This window comes from Balaenoptera physalus (assembly GCF_965194825.1).
Source record: "Balaenoptera physalus genome assembly, chromosome: 13".
In the NCBI taxonomy this organism is placed as follows: domain Eukaryota; kingdom Metazoa; phylum Chordata; class Mammalia; order Artiodactyla; family Balaenopteridae; genus Balaenoptera; species Balaenoptera physalus.
The window spans coordinates 92729554-92749497 of NC_138892.1; the positions used below are offsets into that span (position 1 = coordinate 92729554).

Consider the following 19944-nt stretch of genomic DNA (forward strand, 5'->3'; position numbering starts at 1 on the left):
TGAGAACGTCTCTGACCAACCAGGAAACAGACATGCTGATTAAGTTTCCCCATCTATACATCCTTTGCCCTACAATTTCTATTTTTTGATTCAGAAAGATCTTTGCACTATTTACTAAGATTAAATTATCCATCTCCCAGATGGATTTTGTTGGCTAGATGTTAACTGCCACAGTTCTCCCTTTCTTGCCATAAGCAACTTGGCCTCAAAGGAAAGATATGCTTCTGAAATACTTATAAAGTTGCTTTTAGTAGACAAAAATCATACTTTCTCATTGACTTAAACTGCAATTTCAGAGATTTATTCTGAAGGAAAAAGTATAGCTCCAAGAAAAATTCATTCTTATATCCAAAGCATAATTTCCTTTCTGACAGACAGGAAAAAAATTTCTCTCATAGCTCATCAGAACTATTAAAAAAAAAACTCAGAGATGTGTGCTAGACAGCAGACAAGCTATCTACCAGACATGAAGAAGGCTGGAGAAGATCCCAATCCTTAATTCTGAACCTCTTCCACTGGAAATCATCCATGCTAAATGATGGCTTTGGGCAGGGGAAATTCCATCTGTATTAAATAAGTCACAGATCCTCTGTTCTAGACTTGTGATTTTCTATCTTTACGAAGTAGATTTTAAACTTATACTTGAAAAATGTCAGAAATAAAAATCTCAGAATATTTGCAGGATTTTACTAAGACATGTATTTTTCATTAAAGGTTCTCTAAATTGCATATTCAATGTCCAATCCTTTACAGTGGAGTAAATATGGCTACTAAACCACCAAAATACCAATTCTATGCTAGGCTTAATAAGAAACTTGGTCTATGTCCACTCTCAGAAACCAAACAAGACCGATATTCAACCTGCAGAGCATCCTGGGGTAAAGCAACCAAGCCCAGCTCAGGCTCCCAAGTAGCTCGGGGTAGGAGTCCTTGTCCCCAGATCCAGTACCATTTGGACCTGCCCTTCTCAGAATACAATAGTATTTGAGAACATGTATACTTGTTAGGGTAAAGCAAGAAAAAACACAGTTTAAGTTAATTTCAAATTTAACAGAGGTGCCAGAATAAGAGCCTCAACTGCTAACCAAATCAAACTATCAATTTTTCAAAGCAAAATCAAAACAAAGAGCCCCTATAGTAAGTGGGTGGGCCAGGGGAGCAGCCAACAGGTATTTCACCTCCACCTGAGTCTGATGTGTTTCACTGAAGAGGCAGAAAGCTTGAGACTCAAGTAAACTAAAGGCCATTCTGTAACTTCCCTGGCAGCATTCAGGATAACGGGAAGAACTAGCACCTTGTCATGAGGGAAGAGAAAAAGTTTAAAATTCAGTTCAGGGCCAGTGGGCTAAAGGGCTGCTGAGGAGAAGTCATTCTGAGGTTATTACAGTACATTGTAGTTCAAACCGTTTTAAGGCTTAAAACCCCTAAGAAAAACGTGTGGGCAGATTAGGCAAGGAGAGCACGTCCATAGCTAGTCAATCAAACGTAACAAAGACATTCTAGAAACTGTAGAGCCTGAGACGGTTTGTTTGCATTCAAACATTAAGCTTAACATGGGTGGGAGGAAGATATTTTTTTGGAAATGATGTAAGGCTATTGTTTTTGTTTTTGTTTTTCACCGGGCCATGCGGCATGCGGGATGTTAGTTCCCCCACCAGGGATCCAACCATGCCCCCTGCATTGGGAGCACGGAGTCCCAACCACTGGACCACAAGGGAATTCCTGTAAGGCTATTGTTATTGTTGCTGTTATTATTTTTAACGTTTATTCTGACCTGTAGTTCTTACTTTTCATTGCTGATGACACCTGAGGAAATACAGGTTACACAAAACTGAAAATGTTTAGAGTAAGTTAGGCAAGACCGATCCCATGCACGTGGCTAACTGAAAGCCCCTTTCTTCTGTGCTAGGTGCAAGCAAAGATCTGGATGAGTGCATCCTGGGAACTCCCTGGCGGTCCAGTGGTTAGGACTCTGCGCTTCCACTGCAGGGGGCCTGGGTTTGATCCCTGGTCGGGAACTACGATCCCTGCAAGCCGCACGATGGCCAAAAAAAAAAAAGGCTTATGGATGAGGGAATCCAAGATTCTCCAACAGGGAGAAAGAGCAAAACAAACCTAAGACACAAATATTGAAATGTGATTCCTGGACTAAATGTCTGAGCTATAAATGCAAGCAAGTACTTGGTAAAAGGTTGCTAAAAGGATCTAGATGAGAAAAAGAACCAGTAAGCCACTAAGTCAGGAAGTGCAATCAAGAGAGGCTGACAACATGAAATGGAGCAGGTAATCTGGGCACCATCAACAAAACATCGAGGAAACAACAGACTGAGGGTAACTCACATGAATTTGCTGAGTGTTTAGTGACCATTTATTAATAGCCTATTTGAAGAGTTATGTCACGTTAGGTTAAGTAAGGGGATTACATATACGTATATTTTGACACACATGTCTTAAATCATTCATGCCCCCGAGCTCTCATTAAAAGTTTAATATCGAGTTAGTTAACTGACCTTGAATTAGCCAAAAAGCCAGTGTTAGAAGAAATGTACTAGAGAGAAGCTAGTGTACAATGGCTATGGCCCAAAGACAAAGCATTTGAGGTATTCTTCCAGGGCCAACCCATGCACCCATTCAGTCTCTGATAGCTGAACAACTTTGCTCTCTATAAGGACTATGTTGGGCCAGATTTAACCAAATTTTCAATGGATGGGCCGCAGAGTTCCAGGCTTCTTGGCTACAAGTAATTATAAAATTCTATCAAGGTCAACAAAGAATTATTTACAGTTAAAAAAAAAAGTCCCTATCTATTCGTATTATTGGCTCATATGGCGATTACATAACAGAGTCTGATAACTTTAATGTGTTTCTTAAACAATAGTAGTGTGAAAAGGTCTTTGTTTTTTAAAAAACAGTAAGTTTCCCAAAAGTAAAGAACCAAAAAAACCCCAAAATATAAGCTCTTAAATAGGTTATTCATTGATATGGATTGAAAAATATGAGATGGAAAAAGTTTTCAATAAACATTCAGTAAGTGCCAATTGCGTACCAGGTACAGCTGGGTTTCCACTAATTTAAGAGTTCACACTTCAATAAGTGTGATTTTATTTATCTAACATTGTTTATATACTAATAGAAACAAATTTGAGGTATTTTTTTAGCTAAAATATTTATCACTTTGTCTACCAGGTCAAACACAGCTGGAACATAACAGGTATCTAGCAATTATTCTATTTATAGAAGTTGGCTAAGCAACTGAGACCCTTTTAACATTTTATCATGTATGCATTCAGGTTTAAAAAATATATTATAAAGAGATTCCAAGTACATTATTATTTATAAATCAGTATACTTCTATGAATCTGATATTTCAGACAGCTGATAGGTAATATTGTGAAAAAACTTTAATACAGAAAATATGTAATTGGAGAGGAAATTAAGGAGACAGACATTTATTCGACACCTACTTTTTGACTAACATCATGCTTGGGTTATTTTTATGAAACTCAATTCCTATAAATCTAAAAGAAAAGTACTGACATTTCTGTTTACTATTGAAAACACAGAAAATAGAGAAATGCAGATACTTGCCTACAGTTACAAGTGGCAAAAGCTAGATTAGAACCCAGGCCCAACAGATTATAAATACGTTATTTCCCATTACAAATCATATTTTAAAAATTAATTTGTTTCTCCATGGGACTAATCTAGGAGTAACTTTAAGAGTATGAATTAGAACTTGTGAGATTTATCAAAATCTTTACTTGGTCATATTGTGCCCCAAATCCTCCACAGGGTATTCACTGCCTATACTTCTAGCATTTGGGGCTTTTAAGAATGTAATTTTAGCTTATATCACCATTTCTATCACCAAATTTAATCATACCCTATAAATCCCATTTACATTGTAATTCTAAGACACTTCTTCTAAATACAAAATGAGAAAAGAACTGAGGTAATTTTCTGGAAGATATATGCAAACCCATAATTCTTCCTTCACTTTTCCATATATTTCAATATAAGGAATACATATTCAGAATTACTAAAATGTTTGCTAAATGTTTAATACCATGTACTGGTTTTTCTTTTCAAAAGTAAACCATATTCCAGAGTGAAAAGTTCTGAACAAGATGTTAAAGGCCAAGAAGTTGTGCTATAAACAAGCCCTTCTGCCCCATTATTACCCAAACTTACTTGACCACTGTCCCCATTTTCAAGTAACACCACTCAGGATCTCTGAGTAGTACTGAACTCCATAAAAGCTATGGAAATAAATGCTCCTTAATTGGCAGATGTTAAGTTAAATAAGTGAGTACATGAACTTAATGATTTGGAAATGAACAAAATATACAGGCATATACTTAATCTTTAGAAACCTGTCAAAGAAATCCTTGTCATCAGTAATTTTTCTTTTCATAATCCCCTCTTTTCATTTTCCCAGCATTTCTTAATATTCTTCTTTAATAGATCTTCTACTTATTATCCATTCCTCTTCTACTGAAGATCTATGCTTAGAGGTAAATGGTACTAAATACGTAAGAGAAAACAGTGTAAAGTATCATTTTTGCCATGCAAATTTCATGATTATTTCATGAGTAAATATGGGGGAAAAAGTTAAAATCTGTAATCTTCTACTTATATAATATACATGGAATGTGTATTTCTGAAGATCACAAAGAACTTACACACTTGAAATATTTTTGATTAAAAAAGAAAACAGCTGATAGGATTTTGTAAAAGCAATACTTGCTTGCTTCTTTCCCCACAGTAGCTCTCTGTGAATGACTTACAGCCCTCATGAATCTTTGCAACAGTCCAAGAAATCATCTTATTACTTTAGAAACCTTAAATGAACCTCCTATTACCATGGTAAAATATTAGATTAAAAAGAAGTGGAAATAAACAGGGTGTAGCTGCCACCCAAGGGCACACAAGTGAGTCAGTATTTAGAAGTGGGGATAGAGTTTTTGAGTATTGTCACCCAGTGTTCATCTCTAACTGCTAACCTTCCCTTTTCCATGATATACAAGCTTAAGTATACACCCACCTCCTTCACATGTGCCAATCCTGGAAAATGGCATAGTGGGGGCAGCTCTCAAAATAAAGATATTTTAGGAAAGCATCACATAATTGCCTGGCGTTTGAAGGCACCGGGCTTTTAGTATTCTTTTCCTATTCCTCCCACAGCCTCATTGTTTTTCTAGAGCGCTTTAAAGCACCTTCTATACCTAAAATTCCCTACCTGACATTTCCGTTTACTCACAAACATGATTTTCCCCCAAGGAAATAAATATAGTAATTTGATGCTTTTTCTTCAAATCTTCAAAAAATACGATTTATCTCGAGCAGAGTATGCAATTTTAATTTCTAGGAGAATACCCTGAAGATTTGCTTGCCAAGTTTATCTATTTTAAATATATAATAAAAATCATGTTCATTATGAAATAATAATTTACAGATTTTAAATGTTGCTTGATATTATGAGAAGATAACATGACAAAAAAATTGCAAAAAAAGATTTCCCCCCTTTAGCTTCATGGTAAAATATGAACATGTTGGATAACAAAAAATAATCACAAAACATTTAAGTAAGATTATCTGCCTAGCAATCACCATACTATGAGCTCAAAGGAAGTGAGAAGAGTCCCAAATGGCAAAACTATTATTGTACTCCCAACACTTCTGTAGCTAATTCAATAGCTAAAAACAGAACAAATTCCAAATACGAATCCTGAATAACCGTAACATATTTCACAAAGTGTTGTCAATCTCATTTTATTTTAGAGTATTTTAAATGACCAATTACATTGTAAAGCCAATTTATTTTTGAACCACCTATGTTAACAACATGGACATATTATCACAACGGAGCCTCTCATTCTCTTTAACGAATTCTTGCTCTTACGCTATTACTTTATTAGATACGGTTTAAAAATTCTTGCTCTTAGGCTAAATTCTTGCTCTTAGGCCACTACTTTATTAGATACAGTTTAAAAATGTGAAAGCAAAAATTACAATTTAATTAAAATACAAGAACAAAAATGTTAAACTGTTCACATAAACAAATCCTGAACTCCCTCAGCACACAATTCTGCCGGCGTTATTCAGCACCAGTGAGCAAATGAAATTTATGGAGAATACGGAGGAATATCATCATAGCAATTTACAAACTTGTCACCTGAGAAATACACTGAAAATGTTTCAAAAGATTGAGATTTGGACAGCAGAAACAATTTTCTCCCAGTCTCAGCTAAGTTACTTGCTACATAAAGCTTCAGCTTAGTACAAAACAAGCAGCAGATATAAGTAAAGACAGAGCCTTGCTAGGAATTACAGAATAGAATAAAACAGCTAATTAACTCACCAAATAGCCTTCGGCTAAAAGCTGCATTCTTCTCTTTGTCTCAGGCCTCTGGCTTCCAAAGACAAATTACAGGCTCTCTGACAGAATGACGACAAAAGGGCACACCGTGATCTCTTTTCTGCTATTTCCACTTGAAGAAAACTGAACCACACTGCAGCCTCCAAGAATAAGTACTTCATATGAGCATGCTCGGTATCTAATTTAAATGACTTGGTATTTCATGTCGGCATGTGATGGCCTACTTCCAAACTCCGAGAGCTGCAAATTCAGTCAAAGATCATTTACTGCAATAAACTAAACAGAACCACCCAATGATAATCGATAACTTCATGATTTTTGTGGTTCATTTAACGTGATGTGACTGGAAATGATTATTTCTATACCGTTATTCAAACAAGTCCTTAGGTTTCATTAACTATATTTCATTAACTATGTCCACATAAGCATCCAAAATGCTGGAATGAACTGGAAATTTCAAATTATCCAGGATGTGATCCTCAAAAATAAATCTGACCACTGATAAATTAAGCAAACTATAAGCCTTTCATATTTCACTTTTTAACCTCTTCTTCTGTCCTCTTGCCTACTCACTAAATAAAACCATCTACAAACTATCTAGTAATATATGAATTTCTCCTTTGGAAATATTAGTAAATATCAGTAAACTAGAATGTTCAATGTGTTTATTAAAAATGTCTGCTCTCTTCAAACTATAGCAAATAGGATCTTTCTCACCTATAGATTATACATTATATAACAGTTTACATGCTTATATAAAACAGACCTCACCCAAATGTTGATAAAGCTTTAAATAGGACTTAATTTTTTTTTTTTTGCATTTTCAAGAACAATTTTTACCAAAATGCCACACACACACAAATCAGCCAAATAGTTTGAGTATGTATGTTTCTGTCACCAAATAACTAATTTGCCTGGTTTGTTGAGTAACTTGCTGCAAAGACCATAAAGTTTTATATGATGGAAATATGGTCTAGAAGCTTATCCTCTCCTCACGATGACCAGTTCAGTCTTCTAGAAACAGAAACCTAGCACAGCAGATACAGCCAGCCCCACCAAACCAACCAGACAATTCTCAAATGTCCACTTCCCATTTTTACCTTCGGCAGACAAGCAAAAATAGGAAGTGTCCACGCACTCGACATACACCAGCCTGGGACAGCAAACCACTGACAGACTGCGGCTGCCCTTTAAAGGGGCCCATGTGCTAATTTATGATTCTCCTTTCTTCACAACCCTTCTTGGTTACTTCTACCACTTCCCTATTGTAAACTACGCATACCCCGCCCTGCTACAAATGTCTCATTTTGTGAACTCTCTCCCTCCTCCCCCACCCCCAAATTAACCTGGAAGCCCTGGGAAAGTAAGAAGGCATAGGAAATAGACAAACTCCATGGCAGCAGCCAGGATAAGGTCCCCCATAAATGGTGGGACAAGATCCTTAAAGGTTCAGAGAGGGTGTAAAAAATAAAATGTTAAAGCTTTAAAACAAACAAACAAACACAGAGAACCATTTATGGAACCACATCTAATTCCAATACCTTTCTAGAAAATAGAAGTGTTAAGTTCAAAGAAACGTACCAACACACTAGTTTCTTTAGCATTCTACCAAAGTGACTCGTTCTACCAGAGAAAAATTCGGTAAGTTCAACTACAAGGTCTATGGGTGCCGTGTGCTACTCTATCTTTAACGAAAAAGCACGGGAAGTGAAGGAACACAGAATAAAAGCAAATTATCAAAACCTGTCAATATGCATATGTTTTGTGTACTGTTAAGTCTAGTAAGTTTTGTGTACTGTACAGGTCAGGGTGAGGATTCTGTAGAAAGAGTAAGTTACCTAAAGTACTCAAGGAAAGCTCTATGATTCCTGAATGAGAAAGGAAAAGTTCTTCACTGAAAACTAGCAAACAAACAAAAAAATCTATATATGACACATGGTACAAGGCAATGCGGAGTGGAAGTAAACAACGAGAAGGACTATGGGTCTCCAGCAGAGCTTACAGACGATGAGGCAAGAGGACAAATAACTAAGGTAAGATCACCACGGCAGAAGAGAGGTTCCTCCGTGTTCTGGAGCGTTTGGAGGGAAGACAGAAAGCATGCTATGAGGGGAATTTAGGAAAGGTTTTGCGAGGGGGTGAACTTTTTGAAATGCCTAGATGAATAGGGAGGGTCTGGCCCAGAAGGGAGAGGGAAGGAAGAGGAAACAGCCAGGTCAGGGACTGGGAGGGAGGACAGCAGAGGACCTGGGAACTGGTATGGGGACCAGAAAGTGTCAACACTGGGACGAGGGAAAAGAGGACCAAGAAGCTAATTATTCTGGGATGGTACTTGGAAGCAGATGGCAAGAAGCATTTTATACCCTGAATAATGGGAGAGTTAGGGTAATGTGTTAAAAAGCAGAATGGAAGAGTCAACTTTGGAAAGACAGGCAGATACAAAAACAGGGGAGACAGGCATTTATTTATTCCAGCACATGGCATAGTACATCCCTTGTCAAAAGCACTTTTTTGAATTCTTCCATATTACTTAATAGCTCTTCAAACCGAATTTCCTCTCTCCTAAAAATCTGACCTCAGCATTCTGATTCAAATTTGAGGTCATCTTGTAATTACATGTATCCTTTGATTTTACCTAGAGGTCCTGTTTTTTCTTCTCTTCTTTTAAATCTTTCTCTCTCATCGCTCATTCTTTAATTTACTTGCTTATGCTTTCTCTACCTACAAAACCTGATAAAAAGTTTCCCAAATGCTACCCTGATAAGGATGGATGAATCTGTAAAAATTCAACAGAAGATATAACCTATGTCTACGAAGAGTGAGCAACCTCTGAAGACCGTACACAGTTCTAGTGCATTTCACTGCACGTACACATGCGAGGTTGGATGGATCTCTGTGTAATAAACATACCTGGCATTCATTCCTCACCACAGGAAGCGGAGGGGAGGAGGGAGAATGGAAATGAACATACGAGCCTTATATTGCAATTTGTTGTTTTGTTTTTTACCAGAGGGTCACAGCAGAATCATTTGGGTAGGAAAAACACACTCAAGCACACGCGTTCAGAGTCCAGAAATCTTGAATGCCCACTCGCTGTGGGGGCCAGACGTTATGAAGAAGCTCCCTACATAATTCTGAGGTTCCTCTGGTTAAGAGCTGCTGTTTGAGGTACCCATGAATTTACAGAGCAAGATGGACACATAAATAATTGAAAGACAATGATAGAGACAGGGAAGGGAGGATGTGAAACATACAATAATTTTGCATGATTTACAGATCAGTTAAATTTGAGCAGGATTGGCAGGAAGCATGAAGATGTTCTGGTACAAAAAGGCAGACGGACACCTCAGAGGACCTTTCAGAGCAAACAAAGGAACAACATGGGCAAGGCAGAAAGCCAGGGCAGATGCGTGCGGGTGGGGAAAGGCAGGAAGCGTGTGCATGGCATGGGGGCAGCAAAGCAGAAAGAGGCCAGCAAGGCATATGGACAGTTTATGAAAGACTTTATAAGTAATTCTAGAATGTAGTAAACACATGAATGAACACATTTATCACTGCTAGCTCTTCAGAGACACAATTTTGGTTTTTTTTGGCTGCACCAGGCCGCTTGCAGGACCTTAGTTCCCCAACCAGGGATTGTACCTGGGCCCTCGGCACTGAAAGTGTAGAGTCCTAACCACTGGACCGCCAGGGAATTCCCACGAAATAATTTTAAATAGTGCACCGACATGGTCCTATTTATGTTTTTAAATATATTGCTGGGCTTCCCTGGTGGCGCAGTGGTTGAGAGTCTGCCTGCTAATGCAGGGGACACAGGTTCGAGCCCTGGTCTGGGAGGATCCCACACGCCGCGGAGCAACTGGGCCCGTGAGCCACAACTACTGAGCCTGCGCGTCTGGAGTCTGTGCTCCGCAACAAGAGAGGCCACGATAGTGAGAGGCCCGCGCACCGCGATGAAGAGTGGCCCCCGCTTGCTGCAACTAGAGAAAGCCCTCGCACAGAAACGAAGACCCAACACAGCCATAAATAAATAAATTAATTAATTAATTAAAAAAAAATATATATATATATATTGCTGATGGCAACTCGTCCACAGAAAATGGATGAGGGAAGGGAGATTAATGGCTGGGGACTGATCGTTGATATGAGAATTAGAGGGAGAGTCAAAAGTAGTACAGTAAGAGGAAGACTGGAGAGGAAATGATAAATTTGAGAGATTTTAAGGACAGAATCAATAGGATATGGTGCTGGACTGGATAGAGGGGTCAAACAGATGGAAAACTAGAGAACAACCACAAGGATTCTGGTTGAGGCAAGTGGGTGCAGTGAGGCAACTAATTAAGCCAGAGAGCGCAGATGCAAAAGACGGGTGGAAGGGTTGCATCTCAGGGAGAGTGAGTTCAGCACAAGGAGAGAGGACAGGAAGGAGGGTTAGCTCAGTTTGAAACAGGTGGAGTTTAGCATCCTGACAGCTCCCTGGTGATATCTACTATTGGCTGAAGGAAATATACATCTGGGGTTCACCACTACAGACCCCGGGAACACTGTTTTAATAGCACTGTGGGGTTGAAAATCAGCTTAGGAAAGGCTCAGGTGGGACTGAGTCCTCAAGAGACTTAATAACAAGTATATTTACTGAGGGCTTACTTTCTGTCAGACACTGTGCTACAAACTTTACAAGGATTGCATCATTTGCCCCTGCAACAACGTTACGTGATAACTTTATTTAAAACCTCAAATAGAGGTGAGAAGATGAAGGCAAAGAGCTTTTTAACTGTCTTTCCCAAGTTCACACAGCTGGCAAGTGGTACAGCTATGCTATGATTCCCTAGTTGGTGTGTTCACCAGGAACTTGCTACACTAACTCAACTGTTAGGATGCTTTAAAAAAAAAACAACAAAAAAACCCCCAATAAATAACACTTACAGAATGTTAAAAACATATGGGTTCATTTAATATTAGTAACATCCCTATGCAATAGATCTGATTATTATTCTACCTATTTTACAGATCTGGAGACTGAGGCTCAAGAGGCTTACCCAGTGTCACTGATAATCAGTACAGGAATTTGGATCCAAAATTTTGGACCCCAAAACCCATGGTCTGAATGAGATCTAAAGGGCGGTAAGCTTACGAAGGAGGCAGAATTATCAAAAAAAAAAAAAAAAAGGATTTTCAATAGCTGAGACAATGTGGAAAAGAGATGGGGTAAGAGACGAGAGTAATTGTGAAGAGAAGAACTGATAGTCAAGGGAGAAGTAATGAACATGAGGCAAGGAGGACTAAACCGGTTTCTATTTAGTTTTATTGAAGTTAAATTTATATTCATGAAACTCATACCTGGTAAGTGCACAATTCAGTGACTTTTAGTAAATTTATAGGTCGTGCAACCATTACCGCATCCACTTCTAGAACATTTCCATCACCTCTAGAAGTTCCCTTATGCCCCGTTTGCAGTCAATCTCCACTTCCACTCCCAGCCCCAAGCAACAGGCTCTTGAAGAGGAGAAATAAGCCACAAGTTAGAAGCAGCCACGGCCACCACTGTCACCACTTCCTTCTTTGGGACAAACGGATGACATTCCTCAGTACAACACAGTAACAGTCAGTCATTAGTACTGACGCTATACATCTTGTTGGTAAAAGAGTCCTATTTATATTTTACTGCTTTCCAATTCAAAGATCTTCAGAGCGTATCAACGAGAAAAAAAGTAGAAGCCCTGTGACTTTTTAAAATATGTAATCTTAATAACTAGTACAACTGGGATTGTTTTTCCAAATATGTAGCAATAAAGTGAGCCCAGGCAATGTACAATACAAATAAATAATAAATAAATAACAGGAAGAGTCTCTGCAAAAGCCAGGGCATATATTTGCAAAAGTCTTTGGTAAAGGAATACCTTCTGCACAATAATTTGTTACTGTCTGACAAAAGGAGAATTGTAAATTTTAAAACATATTTTCATAAAGTAAACTTAAATAGCCCAATGACTTTTATTGCAGTGACAAACCCTTAGCATCTACTTAGCATGTGGCAAGATAATGAATAGACGTAATTATACATTATTTCGGAATTCAAGCTGTCTCTTGCTATAGACAATGCTTAAGACTATAAGAAAATCTCTCGTGCTTTACGAGAAAAACAAAAGCGAATGCAAAATTTTGCTTCTAAATAAAGACATAAGAGAAAAATATTTTTAAAAATATTGTATTGTGTAAATGAAAAGAAAAAATGAGGGTGGGGCAGAACTATTTTCTGCTTTCTACTGAGAGACAGAACGTATTTCTTAGTGTCTCTTCCCCAAAGCCAGAATAGTCAATTTATTTCCATTCTAAGGATTCTTAGTCAATTAGTTAAAATATTATCATAAGTATCACAGAAATTTATAGCCTAAAAAAAGCAATTTGTTCCCTTTGTTCATTCATTCATTCTACAAATATTTATTTATTTACTTATTGGCCACGCTGCATATGGGATTTTAGTTCCCCAACCAGGGATCGAACCCGCACCCCCTACAGTGGAAACGCAGAGTTTTACCCTCTGGACCCCCAGGGAAGACCCCACAAATATTTATTTTTAATTACATTTTTTATTTGATAAATTTGACATGTAACATTTTGTAAATTTAAGGTGTGCATGTTACTTTGATACATTTATATATCGTACTATGATTGCCACTGAAGCAATATTTATCACATTACATCATTATAGTGCAATATTATTGTCCATATTCATTACACTCACAAATAGTGATTGAGCATCAACTCTGTGCCAGACACGGTTCTACATACTAGGGACAGAGCAGCAAACAGGTCTGTGCTCTCACAGAGCTTACTTTCCCTTGGGGAAGAAACTCGATAAACAAAGAATGTACCATATTCCCTCAGGATCCATGGGGGATTGGTTCCAGGATCCCCCCAAGGACACCAAAATCTGCGGAGGCTCAAGCACCTTATATAAAATGGTGCAGTATTTGCATATAACCTAGCCTGTATACTTTAAATCATCTCTAGATTAGTTATAATACTTAACAGAATGTAAATGCTACATAAATAGTTGCTGGTGCGAGACAAATTCCAGTGTTGTGTTTTGGAACTTTCTGGAATTTTTTTTCTAAGTATCTTTGATCTGTGGTTGGTTGAATCCGAGGATGCAGAACAGTGGATATGGAGGGCCGACTACAAGACAGTGGGAGAGGGTTATGCTAAGATAAGTGACTGACTGAAGGCTGGATGGCCAAGAGAAGTCCTGAGTTGGTAACATTTAAGCACTGGCTTGAACAACGGCAGAGAAGGTGGAAAAGAAACCTAGACATAGTGGACAGTGTGAAGGCTCCAAGGCCGCCATATCTAAAGAGAAGAAAGAAGGCCCAGGGACTAGAGTGTGGTGGGCGAGAGGAAGAGCTGAGAGATGAGGTGTGACAGGTCGCAGGTCCACTGGTGTTGGATTTATGAGCCAGAGAAGGAGTTCTGGATTTTATTCTAAGTGCTATGGAAAGCTGCTCAAAGGCTGTGATGTGATGCGATTTGTACATCTGTACATTTTAAGAAGAGGCCTTTGGCTACAGCGTGGAGAATGGATTGTAAAGGGTCAAGAAGAGAAGGGAAAACAGTTGAGAGGCCACTGGAATTGTCTGGGTGAGAAGTGATGGTGGCACAGCTGGGAGGTACGGCAGAGAGAGAGAAAGAGAAGTGGGCAGATCTGGGATGCTTTTCGGGCGGAGGAAGCGTCAGCAGAGCCTGCTGATAGATTGGAGGTTGCAGGTAGGTGGGTAAGTGAAGGAAAGAGAGAAATTAAGGAGGGTGCAAAGATTTTATTGTTCTTCTGATTATGTCCATGAGACACTATGTGGTGAGGTCAGTAGGTGGAGAAGGGGGACAAGGTCTGGCTGGAGATGCGGGTTTATGGGTGACTGGCAAATGGTGTGCAAAGCGCCTTGGAAGTGAATGAGGTGACGGAAAAGGGAACACAGGACAGACGCTGTGCCTTCATCAATCCACAATGCTTATTACAGGTGCTTGGAATATGGGTGAAAAAGTCAGACCCTTGCCCTCATGGAGTTTACACTCTCTCAGAGAAGACAGATACAACATAACAAATAAGTAAACTGTGGCGTATGACGGGGGGTAAGTGCTATGTAAAAAAGAAAAAATAGAGGAATCAGGGGTGTGGCTAGGGTGGTGGAGCTAAATGGGGGTCTGGGTGAGCTCATTCAAAAGATGAGATGTGCACGAAGGGCCAGGCTGAGGGAAAGGGCAGTGCAAAGGCCCTGAGGTAGGAATAAGTAAGATCTAAAGTATCACTGGCATATCTGAAGAATGGCAGGGAAACCAGTGTGGCTGGAGCAGAAGAAGAAGAGCCAGCAAAGCAGCATGAAACCCAAAAGCACATGATGTCACGGAAGCCAAGGGGGAAAGGGTGTCAAGGACCAACTATGCTGAACGCTGGCAAGGGTATGAGTAAGACCAGAACAAAGAGGTTCTTAATGCTGGAAGTGCAGTGTGGAGCCAGTAGAGAAGAAAGCCATCTCTGTGGAAGGGCAGGGAAGGAGGTCCAGCTGGCAGGCGGTATATATTCACTTCTAAATGTAATAAGACAGGTTCTCAGGACTTAAGGATCTGCCACAGCCAACAAATAAGGATTTAAAAATTTTAATAATGTCAACATCATCAATCAATTCTGGAATCCAAAAAGCCCATTTTGCTTATTTTCTCATTCTATTAATTACAAACCACTCAAAAATCACTACTCTATTTCTCAAAAAAACCCACAAAAAACCAAAACTTAAAAAAAAGAAAGAAAATAGTACAGATGAACCGGTTTGCAGGGCAGAAATTGAGACACAGATGTAGAGAACAAACATACGGACACCAAGGGGGGAAAGCAGCCGGGGGTAGGGGGTGGTGGTGGGATGAATTGGGAGATTGGGATTGACATGTATACACTGATGTGTACAAAATGGATAACTAATAAGAACGTGCTATATATATATATAAAAAAAAAAGCATGCCACAACAAAATCCATGGAACCAAATTTCCAATCCAGCAGTTAGTGTGAATAATTTATCTGTGTGTTCTTTCCATAGCCCATCTAACTCCCTATCAAATAACTACAGTTGACCCTTGAACACAGAAGGTGTTAGAGGCACCTACCCTCTACACAGTCAAAAATCTGCAATTAACTTTACAGTCAGCCCTCTGTATCTGCAGTTCTGCATCTATGGATTCAACCAACTGCTGATCGTGTAGTACTATAGTATATATTTACTGAAAAAGATCCATGTGTAAGTGGACCCATGCAGTTTAAACCTGTGTTGTTCAAGGGTCAACTGTACATCATGAACCTTATTATTCCTTTAAGTTTGAAGTAAATGTGGTAAATCCTTTAAAATGCATTTACATTTAGATATCTTTGTTCACTATATCATTCACATTTAGTCTTAAAAATTGAACATAATAAAGGTCATTTTATTCTGTGCTATAAAAAAAAAAAAAGGAAGAAAGAAAACAGAGAAAAAGAGCTAAAAACTCATAAGCCAGAGAAGCAGCTTCAACAGCAATATGGTACCAACCTGTTGAGAATCATTGCAGGTATTGTGGATATATGACCAAGCTTTCATTTGCACAAGAATACTGTCAGATAACTACCATATGACCCAGCAATCCCACTACTGGGAATATATACCCTGAGAAAACCATAATTCAAAAAGATACATGTACCACAATGTTCACTGCAGCACTATTTACAATAGCCAGGACATGGAAGCCACCTAAGTGTCCATCGACAGATGAATGAATAAAGAAGATGTGGCACATATATACAATGGAATATTACTCAGCCATAAAAAGAAACGAAATTGAGTTATTTGTAGGGAGGTGGATGGACCTAGAGTCTAGCATACAGAGTGAAGCCAGTCAGAAAGAGAAAAACAAATATCGTACGCTAACACATATATATGGAATCCAAAAAAAAAAAAAATGGTTCTGAAGAACCTAGGGGCAGGACAGGAATAAAGACACAGATGTGGAGAATGGACTTGAGGACACGGGGAGGGGGAATGGTAAGCTGGGACGAAGTGAGAGAGTGGCATGGACATATATACATTACCAAATGTAAAATAGCTAGTGGGAAGCAGCTGCATAGCACAGGGAGACCAGCTTGGTGCTCTGTGACCACCTAGAGGGGTGGGATAGGGAGGGTGGGAGGGAGACGCAAGAGGGAGGACATATGGGGATATATGTATATGTACAGCTGATTCACTTTGTTATAAAGCAGAAACTAACATACCATTATAAAGCAATTATACTCCAATAAAGATGTTAAAAAAAAAAGAGAATACTGTCAGATAGATTTACTATCCACATCCTATATGAGGAAAAAGGTGAAACAGACAGAGGTTGCCCACAGTCTCACTGCTAGGAAATTGAGGGAAGGGGTTAGAAGGAGTTCATGTTTTCTTTCCTCTGCCACCTCGTGTCTCTCTCCTATTTATATGTACCTAAAACAAGAGGCAGACAGGGTAGGTTTTCTTCTGGCTTTGTAAGACACTGTTGCTAGATAGACATGATAAGTTTTTAATTTTCGTTTTATTTTTTCCCCTTGCTCCCTCCTATCCATCTATCCATCCACCCCCTCTTCTATCATTTATAAATATGTACCAGTGTCTGCTATATACAAATAGCCACTCTGCACACGAAGTCCTATTGCATTTTAGAAAAGTTCATTTTCTAAAAAAAAAATAAAAATAAAAAAAGACCTTCCAAAATAAGCATCACTGCTGTATAAAACGTATAATTAACCAATATATCAACAATGATGGTAAACTGTGATCTTCATTTAAATAAATTACTAAAATGACACCAGGAATTAGGTTATCTTAATGTTCTTTTGGAAAAATTACTTCCTGACAGTTTGTGGCTCAAATTTTTTCACTACATAGATTTAACAATATATATGATTTTACAGCTTAATGACCTATGACAAATCAACTCTAAAAATCACCTTTCTGTGGTAATTTAAAACATCTGCTTGAAATAGCAGATCCCTAAAAATTTTAAATCAGAATTGACATACAAAATGTAATCTGTTGACAAATGAGCAAAGAAGGACACTTTTCAAGGAGTTTAAGAAAGGGTTACAAGACTTCATGACACAGAAACAAAATCCTATTCAAGAAATTAGACTCAATAAAATACCATTTAAGGTCGCAGAAGAACGTAACTATAGCTTTTCAAAAATCATCTAGACTCACAGATACACTTCGGTCGTCTCAGTTAGTGTAGGTAAGGCAAACACCAGATGCTCCTTAGGCAAAGTTACATAAACAGCAACCAAGAGGGAAAACAAGATGCCAAGAGTGGAAAGGATACTCAACAGGAATGGCTGCATAAATTAAAGTATCTGTACTATGGAACAGGTCGTGCACCTGTCAAAAAGAACAGGGCAGAACTGTGTGTCCCATCCTGGCAGGTGTCTCTGGTGCATGTACATCATCCCAGAAGCAGGTGAGAGAACAGTGGCTGTTGGCAGCATGGGTGAAGTGACTTTCACGTTTTATTGATACTTTGTACCCTTTGGTGCTATGTAAATTGTTTTCCACAGCATATATCAGTTATGCAATTAACTGATAAAAAGGGAAAAAAGGAAATGAGAAAGGGAAAAAGAGATGGGAAGAAGGGAAAACAGAAAGGAAACCAACAGGAGCCAGAAGCAAGGTGACAGGTACCCAGGCGAGCAGCGTGGTGTGGAGAGACCTGAGCGAGATGCCCCCAGATTCAAGCCCTAGTCCTGCTACTAAATGTGGTCAACTTAAACTCTCTAAGCTTCAGTTTACTCATGTGCTGAGTGAAGATAACGTTATTTCTTACCCTATGGAGTTACTGTGAGCATTAAAGGAGCTAATTTTTGAAATGTACCTGACACAATGCCTGGCCCAGTGTAAGTACCCAATAAATGGCAGCTGTTAATTTCAGAGAATACTAAAATAACTTTACCTCTAAATCTTTTCTTCTTTATACCATAATCTTAAAGTATATTATATTTGGTATAAATTCTTTTCACTAGTTTAGAAAAGTAATTTTTAATAATGACCATAAAACCAATCTAGTTGGAGAATATATGCTGCTGGTACTATTAGAAATATATTGCAACCCTTGCACATAAGTACCTAGCATCTTGTCCTCACTCGTCTGACCCTGAGCCCTAAACTTTGTGCTTCTTACCCAGAAATTTCATTCTTCAGTTTGTCTGCAGCATATTATAAGACTGATAAGTACCTGTATCTCTTCAAGTCATCCCACAGTAGATGGGTAGAAAATGGGTATTACTCAGGGGCATGTTCTTAAGACTATATTTTCATGTGAAAAAAAAAAAAAAGGAAATCAAAACTCTAATCATAAACCAGAATAGATTTCCAAGTAAATAATAACACTCCTCACTTCCAATTCAGAGTAAGAAACTGATTAAAAATTTTAAATTGCTTTTTCACAATAACCTAATTCAGTCAACATAATGTTCACATTTGTTTTTCAAATGTTGGCCTCATGTGTTCCCCCACGAGCCCCATGTGAAGCTCATGAATTATCCTAATAAAGTCTTGCCTAATGAAGCATTATTCTTGTGAATCTCACTATATTCTACCCCTCTTCTAATTATTAAGACTTTTCTTCTAAAAAAAATTAAAAACACTTAACATTGCACCTTCTTTTGTGTTTATAAGTCCACTTACATGCTACAGTCCTTGGATTTATGCATCTCATCAACACTACAAAACCTAACCTTGTATTTAAAAGTCTAAAATCTAAATCTAGAGCAGGGGTCGACAAACTTATTCTGCAAAGGATAGCAAATATTTTAGGCTTTGTGGACCAAACAGTCTTGGTCACAATGATTACCTCTGCTGTTGTAGTGAGAAAGCAGTGATAGACAACATGTAAACAAATGGATGTGGCTGCATTCCAATAAAACTTTATTTACAAAAAAAGGCAGCAGGCTGGCTTTGGTCCACAGGCCACTGTTGCCAACTCCTACTCTAGAGCAGCAATTAAGTGAAATGTGTATGACAGTCTTCTAACTACTCCGTAAAAATTTAGTGACACATGTCTCTGACCAATCAGTTGATGGGTCATTTTACTTATTTAATGATTAGCATTACTAATTTTACTAAATTATTTTCTATCCTTAATAATTCCATTTAGATTCTTCCTAATATTTAACTAATTTTTCATAATTCTGCACTTTAACTATAACTTGCTTAATGATTCAGTATCTCCTCATGAATCCCATTTTCTAAAATTTATCATTTTTATACCTTTGGATTCTCTCCAAATTTCCCGTGAAAAGTAGAAATGTCAGCACTTCTCTGCAAATGAAATGCCTTACAAAATTAAAAAATAAAACAAGCATTTACATGTTTCCTTTTCCCTTCATTAAAAAATCAAGGCAATGATTAATAAAGATATTCTTTTAAGGAATGGTAGCCAGCCTCTAAGATAGCCAAGGATCCTTACCTCCTGGTACTCACACCTATGTATCACACCTCCTTGGGTTTCTGTCTTGGTCTTT

At 38.3% G+C, this 19944-nt stretch overlaps 2 protein-coding genes across 25 annotated transcripts in view; one reads left to right on the top strand and one right to left on the bottom strand.

The window, feature by feature from the left end:
- The window catches only part of LOC309641237 (uncharacterized protein), a 487119-nt gene that overhangs the window by 172178 nt on the left and 294997 nt on the right, over positions 1 to 19944 (top strand). The window lies entirely within an intron of this gene.
- The window catches only part of PLEKHA5 (pleckstrin homology domain containing A5), a 236905-nt gene that overhangs the window by 130138 nt on the left and 86823 nt on the right, over positions 1 to 19944 (bottom strand). The window contains exon 1 of one of the 24 annotated variants that reach the window (XM_082421039.1): positions 6362 to 7705. The exons of the other annotated variants lie outside the window; for them this stretch is intronic. The gene's annotated coding sequence lies outside the window, so the exon portion shown is untranslated. Of the gene's footprint in view, positions 1 to 6361; positions 7706 to 19944 lie in introns of those variants that run through there. 24 annotated transcript variants of the gene reach the window in all.